This window comes from Ambystoma mexicanum, chromosome 1q (assembly GCF_040938575.1).
Source record: "Ambystoma mexicanum isolate Mex_15411 chromosome 1q, UKY_AmexF1_1, whole genome shotgun sequence".
NCBI lineage: Eukaryota > Metazoa > Chordata > Amphibia > Caudata > Ambystomatidae > Ambystoma > Ambystoma mexicanum.
Window position 1 is genome coordinate 1,250,777,106 of NC_090922.1, and position 16,462 is coordinate 1,250,793,567.

The following is a 16,462-nucleotide window of genomic DNA, read 5'->3' on the forward strand; positions in this document are numbered from 1 at the left end:
TTTTTCAGCCTGCCAAGCAATTACAGAAGGGCAAAGACCATGTGCAAACCAGGGTTGGTCCCACCCCAAAAGGGGCAGTCCTGCCTGAACTGCATGGTCTCATCCCTTCTGCACGAGACAACAAGCATCCCCAGGCATGTTTCGGCCTTGTTTTGCATCATCAGTGAGCATTAGCTGGAGTCTCTATGCCCAGCAAGCTCGGGACCCACGTCTGGGCATACCCGTCCCATTAAACTGACTAAAGCAAAAGCAAAATTTGAAGGCTGGAATGTTTTGAACACATCATAACCACGGGCACAGATCTGGGAAACCCTGCAGACCATCTGGCACCTACTCAGTGTCTTAGAATTAAAGATCACCAGCCAGAATACAACCTTGTCTAAATCTACAGTTTTTCTTTCTCCTTTTTCGGCTTGGTCTGTTCATTGCCTAAGGAACCCCCTAAGACGTTGTGCCTAGTGTTCACAATGTCACGATTGTATGCATACTATGAACACCTGGTCCTCATGTTTGAAAACAAACTCTCATGCTGAAAACGTCAGCCATCTTCAGATCAAGTCCATTGCTGAAAACATTGGCTTTCCTGACAATGGACCTCATTACAAGTCTTGCGATCCGGGTATAAGGGTGCTGGTAGCAACGTACCAGCACCCTTTCAGGACCGGCAGACTGCAACTCTGCTTTCCAGGACCTCTATGCCCAGCAGGTCTGACCTGCCAGGTGCAGTGCCCTGGAGAGCAGAGTTGTCACAGAAGCACCGGCACCACTGTCAACGGTGCCGGTGCTTCCGAGTCCCCATTCCCTTGAAGTCCTATGAGACTCCACAGGAATGGGCACTAACATTTTCCGGCGCCTGACTCCCCGATCTGCTGGGACTTGAAATGTCCCGGTGGCACTGGGAAATCAGGTGCCGGAAACGGTGTTACGCGGTTGGCGGGCACCTACCGGTGGCACCGGTGGGTTACCGCCAACCTCGTAATGGGGTGTTATGTCCCCATAGTGAACCTTTTCCCTTTACAAAAATGCCTCGTTCTGAATGACCCCAATTTTGAAATGCCCCATACTTGAAATGTCCCATGGTTCTCTGCTTGAATTTCTAGTCTATTCCGATTGTTTTTGACATGTTTCTGCCCAAGTTTTTGTTTGCTCTAACCTATCCATCCTGTTGCTTGGCTTTCCCAACATCCTTGCCTGAAATTCACTAAACCTTTCTTGGTTATATGGTGATGTAACTTAATCGAGGATGGCCCTTTTGGACTTTCATCCAGCCGAAATTACCACCGCCTAATTAAAATTGAAAACTATGATAAACAAGCTGAGCCTATTTCGCCTTCTGTCTCCTTGCAGAATAATGTTTCTGCACCAGTTCTGCATCCAAGGAACTAGTCCAATTTCTTGGTAATGTGATTGTCACAATGCTGTGTCCATTTGTTGTACAGGCCACACGCTGCTGTAAAAATCTATCCCCACATTCCCTTTTCTTGGCACCGAAGGCCATCTGTCTACGGATGTGCAAATTTAATAACTCTGCTGAACGTAAGTGCATGGGACATGCCCCATGATTTTATACTGCAAACATAAGTATGCATGTTTTGGATTGCATGTGCCTCCACAAAACAAGAGTAGGTTTGGTCCTCACTTGAGCCAACCAGATCATTTCATGAAGCACTGCTTTGACTGCATTTGCACTGGTACCTGGGCTCAGTGGAGTAGCCCCTGTGGTACTGCTGACTTCTCCCCTGACCACTGCTTCATCAAAATATGAAACGATTGTGCCATTTCGAGCTCCTGTCTATTTGACGATCCTAGATTATAACAGCTGGTGCTGTCAAATGTAAACCCAGAGAAATAGGCCTTCTATGCCCTAGAGGTAATTATTCTTTAATTTATATGCTTCCGCAATGGGTCTCAAAGCCACCACCAGTGAATTTTTACCCGGAGAGTGCCAACTCACTGCTTACTATCTGTTTGTGCAGATTGTGCTAGAACATTTCAAATTGCAGAGCAAAGATGTGTAGGGACTACACTGGGCCATGACAGGTAACACTGACAATGTCATACCCTGGGTCAGGGGAAGGTGATACAGTGAAGCAGGAGAGGGCAAAGCTCCTGTGGGACCCAATAGGATGCAGCATGCTAGAAACAGGATGAGACCTGCTGTTACTACATCATGGTGATACTTCAAACAATCTGCCAATACAACAGAGGGATCTCAGGTGTGGGGCACAGTAACATTCTTAGTAGAACTGATAATGCCTGGAATTACAGAGCTCTCAGGTGACCGGGTACACTGTACATACACTATCCTGATTAGAATTCTTAATAAAAAAGGATTGTGTATGTATGGGGCCCCCTTTCACGCACATCAACATTTTGACAGGTGGGAACGCCCCCTGCTGATGGCCTTAGTCCCCCCCTTTTTAAAGGGTTTTGATATAAAGTGAATATACCTTTTATATAAAAAGGATATAAAAAATTATATCAATTTGATATCAAATGTATATTTTATATAAAGTGGATAAACAACGGATATCAAAATGTGTTGATATTAGGTTGAGAAGATTTAATATAAAGTGAACAAACATTTTATATAAAATGTGTATAAAAATTGGAGCTGCAGGTGGTGTGGCTGCATGGTCGACTACCGTGGGCGAAGTGAGCTCTGAAGACAAAGGGCCTAATTACGGGTCCAGTGGTAACCCTGCCGGTAAAACCGGCGGGTTGCCGCCAGACCTGAAGAAAATGATCGGTGCCTGCCTTCCTGGTGCCACAGAGCTATTCCGATTCCGGTGCTCTGAAAGTCAGATGCTGGTAATTCTGTTAGTCCCCATTCCCATGGAGTCTGATAGGACTCCATGGGAATGGGGACACGGATGCACCAGCACCATTAATAACAGTGCCAGTGCTTCCGTGAGAACTCTGCGAGCGGAAGCCATCCCACCTGACAAGTCTGACTCTGGCGGGTCGGACGGCACCCCCCCGCATAGTTGTAGAGTGGCAGTGGTCCGGAAACAATGGTGTGGTAGGCTTACCGGAACTGTTGGTTACTGACCAGCACTATTGTAATGAGGCCCAAAGACTGTGAACCTAGGGTTTCGCAGAGTGGCACAGTGAGGACGCCAGAGAGGGGTTTGGCCTTTAATGTTATATGAACGTATATACATTTTATATATACTATAGATGACGTCATGATTATACAATTTAATGACAGAGGGCTAGATAGTTAGCTTTAACAGCTAGTAACATTAAACTTGAATATAGATTTGATCTAAAATGATTGAGCTATAAATAGGTCTGTGATGGTTTGAAGGCTAGGATGGGTCTGGGGAGGAGTTTAGGGCTACCATATAGCCTTTGTGGTAGGCCTGGGAAACACGTGCGCTCTTTCAGCTTTTGAGGGGCTGACAGGTGTAATATTTATGGACAGCGATTATGAACAGCAACAGTTATGACGAGGGGAAAATACCCCAGGAAGCCCAGAGGGTTTCGAGGATAGTCATATTTCTGATTGTTATATGGAGTGTGATGGGATAGAAGATGCTCAGGATTTGATGGCCGCCTATGAACCTGAAGTGTTTTGGGATGACGACAAAGTGGTTTTGGAGGCCGATGTGGGCTCCGAAGACAGGAACTGTGAACCTATACCACTGCTGGTGGATGCAGTGATGATCCCGGAAACTGACCCTGCCTCCCAGGGACTTGATGAAAAACAGGGCCCTGTGTGCGGGAGTGAGGAGCGTTAAGTTCTAGCAGAGACTATTAATATTTTCTCAGCTTGCTGTTCAAATCAACTTGAAAACCCGGAGCCTTGTGATAATAGCCTATGTCAGCACTGTGTTTCTGTAAGGGGGACCGATAGAAGTAAAGACAATGGGCCTTATTACAACCCCGGCAGTAGCCGCTGGAGTCGTGTTTTTTTCTGGCACCTGCCAATGGGGAATTACTGGGGCATTACAGCCCCAGCAGTCCCGGTAATTCCCCAAGGCCAGGTGCCAGAAAAAATTACTCCCCATTCCCATTAAGTCCCATAGGACTCAATGGGAATGGGGAGGATGGAAGCACCGGCACCGTTGATAACAGTGCTGGTGCTTCCGTCAATGTCTGCGAGCGAACGCTGTTCCGCCCACCAGGTCAGAACTCGTAGTGTGCTGGTCTGGTAACAACAGTGCCGGTAGCTTACCGGCACCGTTGTTACCGGACCGGCATACTCATAATGAGGCCCAATGTTATTATTCATTGAGTCAGGTTTATTTGTGTCAAACAAGAGGTTTGTTTATTTCCTTAGTTAATGAGCACTAATGAAATACATTATTAGATGTAGAGGTGCCAGTTTTAACATGTTGATACGTTACACAGCCGACCGCTGAGCACCGTATTTGCCGAACCGGCCACAGAACGGCTATCCAGCCTCCTGGCACCCATACATGGGTAGGACCAGCCCACCGTACTTTGAAGCTCACCAAATAACTCAATTGGCCTTGAAAAAGACTAAGGTTGAAACGCGCGTCAGCTGTGTAACGTATCAACATGTTAAAACTGGCACCTCTACGTCTAATAATGTATTTCATTAGTGCTGATTAACTAAAGAAATAAACAAACCTCTTGTTTGACACAAATAATCCTGACTCATCCATTACCTGATTAAGCTGCCTAACTGCCAACACCGGGCTATCCAATCCCACCAGCGCCTACAGGTTCATAGTTTGTCAAACCCCACTAATTGTCTTCACAATAAGGAACCCCGGAGTTGGTCCCTTGACAAACCAGGACTCAGGCTGCATGTTTGACACAGTAAACAAACGAACAAAAAGTGCGCAGGAGTGAGGGAGTTCCGCCTTTCAAAAACTCCACCCATGCTCAAATTATTATTCATTGAGCTTACTGTTCAAAACAAATTGAAAAACAAGGGATTGCGATAACAGTCTGTGTAAGGAATGTATTTTGCTAATGGAGACCGATATGTAGGCTACCCAGGGGTTTACAGCCATAATGGCTGGGGCGTGTTTAAAACAACACTTTTACAGATGGTGTTTGGACATAAAACTGATGATCCCCAGCAAGATGCTCTTGAATGTTTGAAGATATCTTACGTGGATAATCTGCTATGTAAAATATGTTATGTGGTGAGCTCTAAATGTCTTGCAGATTTGCTGCGCTTGACATAGCCGCTGACACAGATAAGGATTAGCGTTGGGACAGAACAATGCATCTCTAAAACATTATGGGCTATAGAATCGGTGAACAACCCCCTTTTGAAAATGAGGCAGTTTAAAAGGCATGTGTCTGATGGGTGTTAGAAACATCATTGAGAAAACGGTTTGCAAGTGGGATGGGATAAAGTATATCTAATTGAATGCCCAATGGAATGTCAACATGTTTGCTCCACTGAGGTGGTGGCATGCAATGAGTCTGTGCAGTAATCGCATGTACTACGAAATCTGTAGCAGGACTGATCATCATGCAGCAACTGACAAACCCCAAACTATTTAATGTGAATTCATTTGGAATAAAAATACATGTTTCTAATGTTAATAAAAATCTGTTGTTTATAAAATCTGGTTGTGTCTTTATGTTTAGTGGTTATGGGGCAGACATGTCTGGCTTGAAGCTGTCAAAAATATACTATGATGAAGGGGGTGTTGGTAATTATGGAGGGGTTGACAGCCTGTGCTGTAAACTGTGAGCCGATGGTGAGGAGTTGTCACGGGGTGCTGGCAAGGCGTAGCTTTTGGGGGACGAGGCCTACACGCTACACAAGCAGCCTGGAAACATTATAAATGGTGAATGACCATGGTATCTGACATCGATCAACAATGGCAGACAGATATTATGGATTTGAGCCTGTTTTGAGAAGACATTAATGGTTTCCGCTATATTCTAGCAGCCATTGACGTCATATCAAAATACACCTATGTTTAGGTTTTAAAGAACCAGACTAGTCATAGCTTGTCGATGATTTCTAAACAGGAGTTCCCGCTTAATAACAGATGGAGGCTGGTAAGGAGTTTTTAAATAAGCTGCTGCAGAGTCTTCTAAAGCAACACAGGATGCATCACTTTGTAACACACTCCGAAGTTAAAGCCTATATTGTAGAACGTTTTATACACACCTTTAAAACATGGCTTCATGGCTAAAAACACCTGTTGATATGTGTAGATGTTAACCGCATTTTTAAAGGTGTATAACAACATGCATCATAGATCTATTAAAACCACCCCCGTGGTGTAATGCTGCAGAATTTGCTGGAGGACTGGAAAACACTGTACAGCAAAAGACTTTTTAAAAAGGCGACTATTACGCCCCTAAAAAGGGAGATAATGTACAGATCTCAAAACACAAAGCCGTCTATACAAAGGGGCAGGCAAGAGCAGAACTACAGCGATGAGATCTTTATCATAGATGGAGTAACTCAAATGCAGGGCTTTATATATACAGACTAATTGATTATTCGGTGGAGGGTGTTCAAGGTGTTTTTTACACAAAGGAGAACCAGAAAGTCAGTAAAAACCAACAACGAGTTTATAGAATAGAAAAAGTCAGAACAATGTAAGGTTGTGGAGCTAAGAAACAACATCTAGTCAAATGGCTGGGGTGGCCTGACAAATTCAAAAGTTGAGTAGAGGACATGAGTGTGTAACAGGGTGGCACAGAGTCTACACCTTTTTACATTATGCTTCACAGCAATGCTTCAGCTGAGACATTCCCAGATAACAACATTTCTAAATTTACTGTGAAGCTGGCCAAACCAGTAAATTTGTCAAGGCAATGGATGGTGGCGCTCACTGAAGTTTAGTATGTCTGACCGTGGGACACTCTAGCCCTAGGGGAAGCCACCATTATCATAAGACTACCAAACCCTCTGAGGCTCTGGCTGGGTGGGTTCCTCGAGCGGTATTAACCAAATATACAGGAACCTGTCAGAGTCATCGAAAAAAACATATCAAGTATACACAAGTACAGCAATACAATGCTACACCTAGACCTGCACCAGCAGAACGTTCTTTACAGGTTCCAGGTGCATCTGTTAGGTTTTCAACAACAGGGAGAATGCATAACATATTGGGAACCATGCAACACATTGGAAGTAAAGAACCATGGAACAATACCTGCACTGACATTAACAGTGGTTTTTATAGCTTACTGCTTTACTGCGATGTCGTGGAGTATCAAATGGTTGAGGATACCTATGCCCCACTACTTCGAACCATGAAGAATGAAGAGAACAAGAACGATATTGTGAACATTCACTACAACAAACCCAATTACGTCCCTATGTGTAAAAACATTTTGACTTGACACCGTCAACATACAGATAAGAGACGACCAGAGGCAGTTTGTATCATTTAAATATGGAAGAATATGGCAACGGTTGCCCTTCAGAACACTCCGGCTGAAAGACTAATAAAACTGCATTATAATGGTTGTGGTGAAGAACTATGGAGACCCTGAGGCCTACATGGAATATTACATGACCCAGGCCGGTTATGGAAAACAGCCATATTTTAGCGGAACTCCTGTAATGTATGGTGTGCGGCCCAGCTGTATATTTAGAAATATTTTCAGGTGTGCAATGCCCTTCCTACACTGTGGCTTTGAATGAGCTAAACCACACGTAGAAATGACAGCCACCAATATTGCAAAAGATGTCATGGGATGCATGACAATGGTGGTTGCTGAGCATTTCGCCAAACAGCAAAAGGAGGGCCAGGATAGTTCTAGACTCAGTTATAAACCATGTAGGAGCCATACCCCGACCCAGACCAGCATCAATAACAATTATTTCATGGAGGTCTCACCCCTGGCGGCTCTATCACTGCTAGCCCCCATGTAATTGATTGTATTGGGCTCGAGCAACATTTATCTGGATTTGAATGATACGCTGCTGCATCTAACCTGTAAAATAACAAAGGCTCGATGGGGACCAACATAGCGGCTACTGCACGCGCAGGTATAATCTCCTATCCCATAGCCACCATGTTTAATCAGGTGGACGTGATGCTGGGCAATCAAATGATAATGCAAAGCAATAATGTGGATGCCTACAGGGCATATATAGAGAGCCTATTAAATTATGGCCATGATAGCTCTCGACAGGCCTCTTGTATCACAATAACGTGGGGAATTTAGACAACGCCACTCTGTATGGCGAAAACACGGGGTTCACGAAAAAAGAGTCTGCAACGCTAGGACCAGTAGAGTATTTGATTTACTAGGCCATCTACACGCTGACCTTTTCGTCCAGGATAAACTATTTCTCAACACCCTTGACCTTAAAGTAAAACTATCCAGAAACATGGACGCTTTTTGTCTTATGAGCAGGGACGCCGAACAATACAAGCTAGTCATTATATCAGCAAGTTTATTTGTTAAGTGTGTGAGTGTTTCTCTGACCATTAGACTGACATGCAGAAGCTCTGAAAATATCTAACGTAAAGTATTGTGTGTAGAGAGTTGCCCTTAAAGTCATCAGCATTCCGACTGATAGCTGTGGTACCAGGGAAGACAATTTCCAAAAATAATAATCATGGGAATTGTTGAAACAGTGTCGATCACCGGGGCATGCTATCGAAATCCCTTTGACTTCAAACTCTGTAACATGAATTATGCGTCGCTGCATACGTATGGTGTCCTGATCCTTACCAAAGCAGATTAACTTTGGAGTTCTGAACATAATCAGGGAATACATTGATCTGGTGGCTGTCACAGGGGAGCACATACGTGATGCCCCAGTTTCAATCACACACAATGAGTATGTCCTTGGCTGTACCCTACTGTCCTTCAATCTATGACCCGACAATGCATCAGCAGGTCATTTTAACCTCCTGAGGCGCAGAAATGTACACGCTGAGATAAAGTTTGAATGAACCTAACCAACACACACTTATTGCTAGTGTGGTGCGTTTGCGATAGCGTTCTTGAGATCAACACACAGAGAAACATACTGTTTGATGTTTAATGGGTACTCTACAGATAAAAGGATTTCTGCGTAAGCATAGACACGCTCGCAAACATTTCCTCGTGTGCATGTCAGCGATGCCTGCCCTTTGCGCCTACTCAAGGATCGACCAATTAGCCTGGTGGTGAACACTGATCCACAGGCCCGGGGCAGAGCACACTGGATAGCTTTGGAGGAGGACATGCCAACAGTGTTCGACAGTTTGGCACACTTCCCGCAACACCCCATATACGCTGGAGTTTTAACAGACTATATGAAAAGCATCACAAAGTATTTACGTTATACCACTGTGCCATGACTCTAAAGCCATTATCTGTGGTCAGCACCTTATATTCTTTATCAGTCAAATGTCTGAATGGAGAGCGCTTTCAGCTGTTTGCATTTGAGCAACCACAATCAAAACTATGAAATAGTGGCCAGATTCATTAAGAAGGCGTTACCTAATGGGTATAGATCTCGCAAAATGTTTACAGTGTGTAAAAAATGTAAATGCTGGTCATCTATCTAGTGATACAAGTATCAAAATAACTTTTTAAAAATCAACAAGCATCTTGTGTTATCATACATAATATATAAAACAACGTAATAAATAACCAGTCAGATTTCAAAACATTTTATATTTGCAAAAATAAAATCAAAAAGACATACTTAATTCAGGGAGAATTTATGTTATACTACAAACATATCAATAAAGAAAAAAAAATAAACATATACATATAGAACAAAAATAGGACTTGCATTAATCGGATAACCATATAGGGGGACGTGTCTCCGGCGAGGCCTAGACGCTCTGGAGGTATGGATGATGGGAGCATTGTAGATATGTGAGTGTGTGGATAAAGATTCCTTATACCAGCTGGTATTCCACCCCTCTTTAGCATTGGGGGAGCAGGGGCTGTTCATAAGGGTATCTATAGGGCTGTGTTTTTGGCGAGGAGTAGCACTGGCACCCATTTTAGCTGCTCCAGAAGGCGACATTGGGCAACGTTACCCACAATGGATGTTGGGATATTTAAATCAGCGACCAGTGGCATTAACTCGTTCCAGTCGATGGGGGCATTTATAGAGGTGGGGTTTCAATTCGTAACACCCCATACTAGATTGCGCAGATTCGCCCCCCTTACAGCCCTACCTCTGTAAATAAACTCCCCCCTATCGGTCCAGGTGGCCACATCCTTTGCAAGTTGCATCTTATGTAGTAATAATTACGTGTTAGGATTATAGCATTGGTTAAGAGTATTCATCACGTCCTCCAAATCCGAATCTGCCCCTTGTGAAGCCTGCATGCCGTTAGATTCTTCTGGGAGCATGTATAAAGTTAGTTTGTTTTTCTCTGCATCACTGCACCGGGCGTGGTTTAAATATTTATGCAGAATTTCCATATATAAGTCCACTTTTCATTTAGCCCTTATCGATATGCGCTTATTGACCAGTTTTTTAATGATGTTCTTTATCTTTTTTAACACACTTATTTGACGGTGCATTAGGGGGACATGTCCCTTTAAAGTGTTCTGTGCAATCTCTGAAATAGCGGCCTCAAGATCGACAGAGGCTGCAGCTAGATAACCTTGCCTTGATGAGGGCTGGCATGTACAAGCATTTTGAGCAGCACAAAGTTTCTCCCTATGTGTGTCGACATGATGAAAGCACGACCAGCTACTAATGCAGTATTGTGATTAATGTTATTTTTATAATGTCTTTTTGGAGTATAAACAACAGGTAGCCCCGGCAGAAATATTTCAGTGCCCAATCTATAATCCTCTAGAGTGGTTGTTTTTAAATCTAGCAGAAGATAGCCGCAGAGCTTTCTGGCCGCGTCTTCAAAAGCTTCCATAAAGAAACCTGATTTGGATGCATGCATTTGGTGAGCTATCACGACTAGTTGGTGTTTATCCTGAGGGTATTTGAATAACACTATATAACTAGCATTTATTATTAGTAGATCTGCTGCTCTTGCCCTTGTTAAACAAGTTCTGCATGATGTAACAAATGTTTAGATTGCGATGATGGGAATATTGAGTAAAGGCTTTTTCTAGCTCTGGACTCTGATCCCCCCACGCCCCTCGGTCATCAAATCATCCACAATAATCATATAAACCATTCTCGGATGCAATAAACGATCGTCATTGAGATGGTCGGGCATACCCTCTACAAACCAAAGCTGATTAAACTGTTGCTGGAAGATGACATAAAGAAGTCTCAAGCAGCTGTTCAACCAAACAAAATTATTGGGAATATGATTCATTGCGGTGTGGGCATTTTCTAGATGTTTTCTGACAAAATAACTTTTGCCACAGTTGGAAGGCCCTGCCAGCACACACGCAAATGGATCTTGTAGTTTGGAATCAATAATGACAATTACGTAAGGATTAACAAACCATGTTACGTGTGAACCCCCTGGGCTGGGTTAAATCCTAGCGGGGGTACGCCTTTCAACCTTATGGAAGGTTGCTAAAACAAATACTGCTATGTCTGCGTGTCTGTAATAAGCGTTTATGCACTATGTGAAAACCTACAAATGAAATGCACAGCCTTTTCTAGCTTACATAGAAGTGGGAAATTGAAACATGTTACAGTTGTGTATATTTTCATTCAACAATATACCTCTTAAAGACTGTATACACCCCCAGCCATTGTGTATTAGACGCCATATACTTTTAGATGCTGTAATAAAGCATTCAACATATAGCTCCACTGCGGTGGGGCCCCCCAGATATTTTAATGGCCCTTACTGGTGCTGCATCCCATCACTGCCCCAGTTGGTAATACAGTTGTGTTTGGGTCCCCATTTCATTGGCCCTTGCTGGGGCTGCAATCCAGCTATGCCATTTGCTGCATCTGCAAAACAACTCTGTTGTTTTTGGGACCCCAATCTATCAGTGCTTGCTGGGGCTGCAGTCCTGTTATGTCCATTGCCATATCTGCAAAACAACTCAATTGTGTGGCACCCCAAATCCATTGGCCCTTGCTTGGGCTGAAATCCAGTTATGCACATTGCCACATCTATAAAACAACTTCACTGTGTTGGACCCCCAATCCATCAGCACTTGCTGGTGCTGCAATCCAGTCATGCCCATTGCTGATCCACGAAACAATCCACCCCATTCTCTGGCCCTCAAAACATCCAGAATTTGTTGAATTAGATGCACAAATTACCATAAATCCAACGGGTGATGCTTCTTGGCTGGCACAGGCCATTTCTTCAGGGTATGCCGGTTGCATCATTCTGCTGTTAAAATGCACACTGTCTCTAAATAAATACAAAAAAACTATATAAAATCAGAAAAGGTAATCTTTTACACAATGAAAGTTCCCATCAATACGTTAACACGTCTTACATAACATATCAAGGCCAATATAACACTGCTGCACTTGCAGCCAACACTATGCAGTTCCCTTGCACACAGACAATTTCTTTCACTTTGTGCCTCTTTGCACGCAAAGTAAAATAAATTGCAATGCCTATGTGTAACTACAGAATTAATCCAACTCAATCTAGAACATGAACTCACACAGTCCTAAAGACTTAAAAGGAGACAGCTTTTACACATTACTAAAGACCTCTTTGAAAAATCCAATATATCCATATACAATCAACACCCTGACACTTGTCCCCTTAAAAAATGTCATCCACTCCAGCGCTTTGTGCAAATAAATGTTGGTGACGCCATTTACACAACATGTGTAATCTCTGATAAAAACTCAAATACTCAAATACTTACTATTTTTGCCCTGGTCCCCTGGCTACCCCCTGATCTCGGTTCCAGTTCCCCTCCTCCGTCAGCTGCATACCTACACTGCCTCCCTGGCAACCCCTGCACTTGGGGTTTCTGTATCCTTACAGTCCCCCCCAGCTCTTGACACTTGATGTCTGCACTCACTCCTGCACTTGCCACTTGCTGGCCACACTTTTACCTAATTGTTTTATTCATTTCATTTATTCTTTACAGTTGATCCTATGTATTGCACTGCCCCCTCTGGACCCCCCCCCCCACACACTTTCCCTCCCCCCTTGCACTTGCATGAACAGAAATGTCACCTGGCCTAGTAAGATTGTTGTCTTTGTCTTCCCTCTGTTCCCCTCCCTTGCCCCATCGCGCCTCGAAACACTTGTGTATAGGCGCGTTATAAATACCATATCATATCACATCATAACTATACATTGCACGCATTGCCGAATCAGACCACCGTCTGGGCTAATTATATCAACTGCTTGAAATATTTTACCAAGTTTATTAAGTTTATTAAGGCTATGATTTTAGGAGTTAATTGCATTATGTGCTGTAAAATGCTCAATCTATAGTAGATCAATGGTAAATTGTTGTTCTAAAGACAAATGATAAATTGGGTTATAAATAAGTACATAATGGTTAGTATGATTTAGGGATTGAGTTGTACCTTTCTTCTATTTTCAACCTTTCTACCTTGTCTTCTTCCCCATTGCCCTTTTAGGGATACGGGTAACGTTTACCGAGCACAATGATCATATGGACTGAATTTAAGTGATGCCAGGGCGCGATCTATAAATACGCGATTGGATGTCTACTGATTCTAATTATTCACAAGAGTTGTATATAATGTGGTTGTTCAGTGTTAGATACACATCCTTTGAACACAATTGTGAATGGGATGGCGGTGACCAAGTGTGTCACACCATGCAATTACAGCGTATTACTGTACTGACAATGGTAGTGGCGTTTGTTCCACCATGTAATCCAAATGTTAAGCATAGATGATCAAATGACCTCAGCCTTTTCATTTAACTTAGGCATTTACACCGACAGCGTTACAATAATTGTATTTATTTATTTATTTATTATTTATTACATGTATGTAGCGTGCAGACAGCCCAGGAGCATTGTGGCACTGTTACTTGTAAGGAAAACTTAGTTACAATGGGTACAGGTTGTGCCTTGGGTTACAGTGGGGCAGTGACCTGTGATCAGATATAGGTGGTGTCATACCACGTAATGCATCATACATGACATTCATGAGGGCTAGGCCATATGTTTGTTAGATGAACAGGGTCGTTTTCAAGGCTTTCCGAAAGGCGGCCAGTGAGGTTTCAGAGTGCAGGGAGCTAGGGAGGGTGTTCCAGTGTACGGCAGCGAGGTACGGGAAGCTGGAGCCCCCTGCTCTGGCTCTTTTTACCCTGGGTACTGAGAGCATGCTGGCATAGGGTGACCTAGTGGGTCTTGCGGAGGAGACCGGGTGGATCCTCTGGGAAAGGTACATTGGGGCAGCAAGATGGACACATTTGTGGGTGATGCTTAGCGCTTTGAATAAGATCCTTTCCTTTATGGGGAGCCAGTGGGATGCTTTTCTGGCAGCGGTGATGTGCTCTCTCTTGGCAATGCCTTGTGCAGCACGCAGGGCACTGTTCTGTATTACTTGGAGTTTCTCGAGGTTTTTGTTGGAGGTCCCTAGGAAGAGAATATTGCAGTAATCAAGCCGCGAGCCAGTTATGGCCCTGGCTATGTTAGTGCATGTTTCTTTTGACAGATAAGGTCTGATTGCGTTAAGGAGTTTTGCATGGTAAGCAGCATAGGAGGCGATGGCGTTTACTTGTCTGGTCATGGATAGGTTGGAGTCTAAGTAGACGCCTAGTGTTTTTACTGTGTCTAGTACTGGGATCCTGATTGAGTCAATAGTGAAGTGACTAAACTGTGCATCAGGTTTCTTGATGGTGTCAGGGGAGCCTACGAGTAGGAGCTCAGTTTTGTCGGAGTAAGGCAGAGGCCGTTGATAGCCATCCACATTTAAATTGTGTTGTAAATGTTGTTGAGGGTAGCAGAGTCCGTGTCATAGTCACCTGTCAGAGTGAGAAGGATCTGTGTATCGTCAGCGTAGTTGGTGTAAGAGATGCCCATGGCGTCAAGGATGAGGAAGAGGGGGTGGGTGAAGATGTTATAGAGGGTGGGGGAGAGGCAGGAGCCTTGGGGCACGCCACATAGCATGATGGAGGGTGATGCCGTGGCTAGGTCAGAGAAGACCTGCAAGGTCCTGCCTTGGAGGAAGGAGGTGATCCATGTGGTGGCTTCTTGAGAGAAGTTGGCTGTGGAGGAGAGGTGGTGGCAGAGGATGTCGTGGTCTACAAGATCAAACGCTGCCGACAGATCCAGGAGAAGGAGCAGGACAGGTTTGCCTTGGTCCCTAGCGTCGTCCATTTGGTTTTTGAGGTTGAGTAGGGCAGCCTCTGTCCCGTGCCTGGGGCGAAAGCCAGATTGTCTCAGTCCAAGGAGGTTCTGTTCTTCAAGGAAGTGCTGGACCTGCAGGTAGGCTGCTTTGTCTAGAATCTTGAGGAGGAAAGGGACAGTGGTGATGGGGCGGTAGTTATTAGGGGAGGTGGGGTCAAGTGTGGGTTTCTTTATGAGGGGTCGGACCCATGCTTCCTTGAGGCATGCGGGGACTCTCCCTGTGGTGAAAGAGGCGTTGACGAAGGCTGTTAGGAAAGGCGCCAGGGTGTCTGCGCAGTCTTTGATGACAGAGGCAGGACAGGCGTCGCCTTTGCAATTGGAGGGTTTTATGTTTTTCATGATGTTGATCATGTCTTTTTCTTGGATGGTTTTAAACAAGAAGGTGGGTGGGGCCTCTGTGGGTGAGGGGGGCGGTGGTGGCGGGGAGGGTGTAATGTGGGTGGAAAGTGTTATTTTGGTGTTCACGATTTTGGCTTGGAGGGAGCTGATCTTATTGCGCATGGCTGTTTGGATGTTGTCACACCATTCGTTATCCTTGGTGATGTTTTGGGGGGTGGGTGTGGGGGTCTCAAGTTCCCTGAATATGGCAAACATTTCCTTGGTGTTCGATTTGGCCTCCGTGAATCTATGTTCAAAAGATTTAGCTTTGGCTTTAATGATGGCTTTCTTGTAATTATTTGCAAGGGATTTGAAGTTGAGTTTGTCTTTATCATCCCGGGATGTTTGCCAAAGAGCTAATGCTGCTCGTTTGTGGATGCGTAGTTTTAGAAGGTCTTGGGTGAACCACGCATTAGTGTGTCTAGTGGGTTTGGTTTTGCGTGGTTTAAGTGGGGCGATGGTATTGATTGCTGCCGTGATGGCAGTATCGTAGTTTTTGGCCAGGGTTTCTGGGTCGTTGGAGAATGGGGCTCTGAAGGCAGGTCCCTGTAAGAAGGGAAAGAGTCTTTCATTGGTCAGTTGACGGGCACTCCTTGTAAGGGCTGGAGGTAAGGGTAGAGGGGAGTGGGATGTGGTTGTCGTGGTGGGGATGTTGAAGGTGATGGTTTGGTGGTCAGACCATGGGGTGGGGGTATTGCCTGCGACTGTGAGGGGACAATTGTGGTGGGCGATCCAGTCTAGTGATCTGCCTAGGGCGTGTGTGGGGATAGTGATGGTGTTGCCGAATCCTAGGGTGGCTAGGGCTGTGTCAAGAGCTTTGGCCGCGGGGTCTTTGGCGTCATTCAGGCCAAGGTTGATGTCTCCAAGCAAAATGGCTTTGGAAGACTTTTTAAGGTTGTCCGCCAGGAGGTGGGTGATGGAGGCCTGGAAG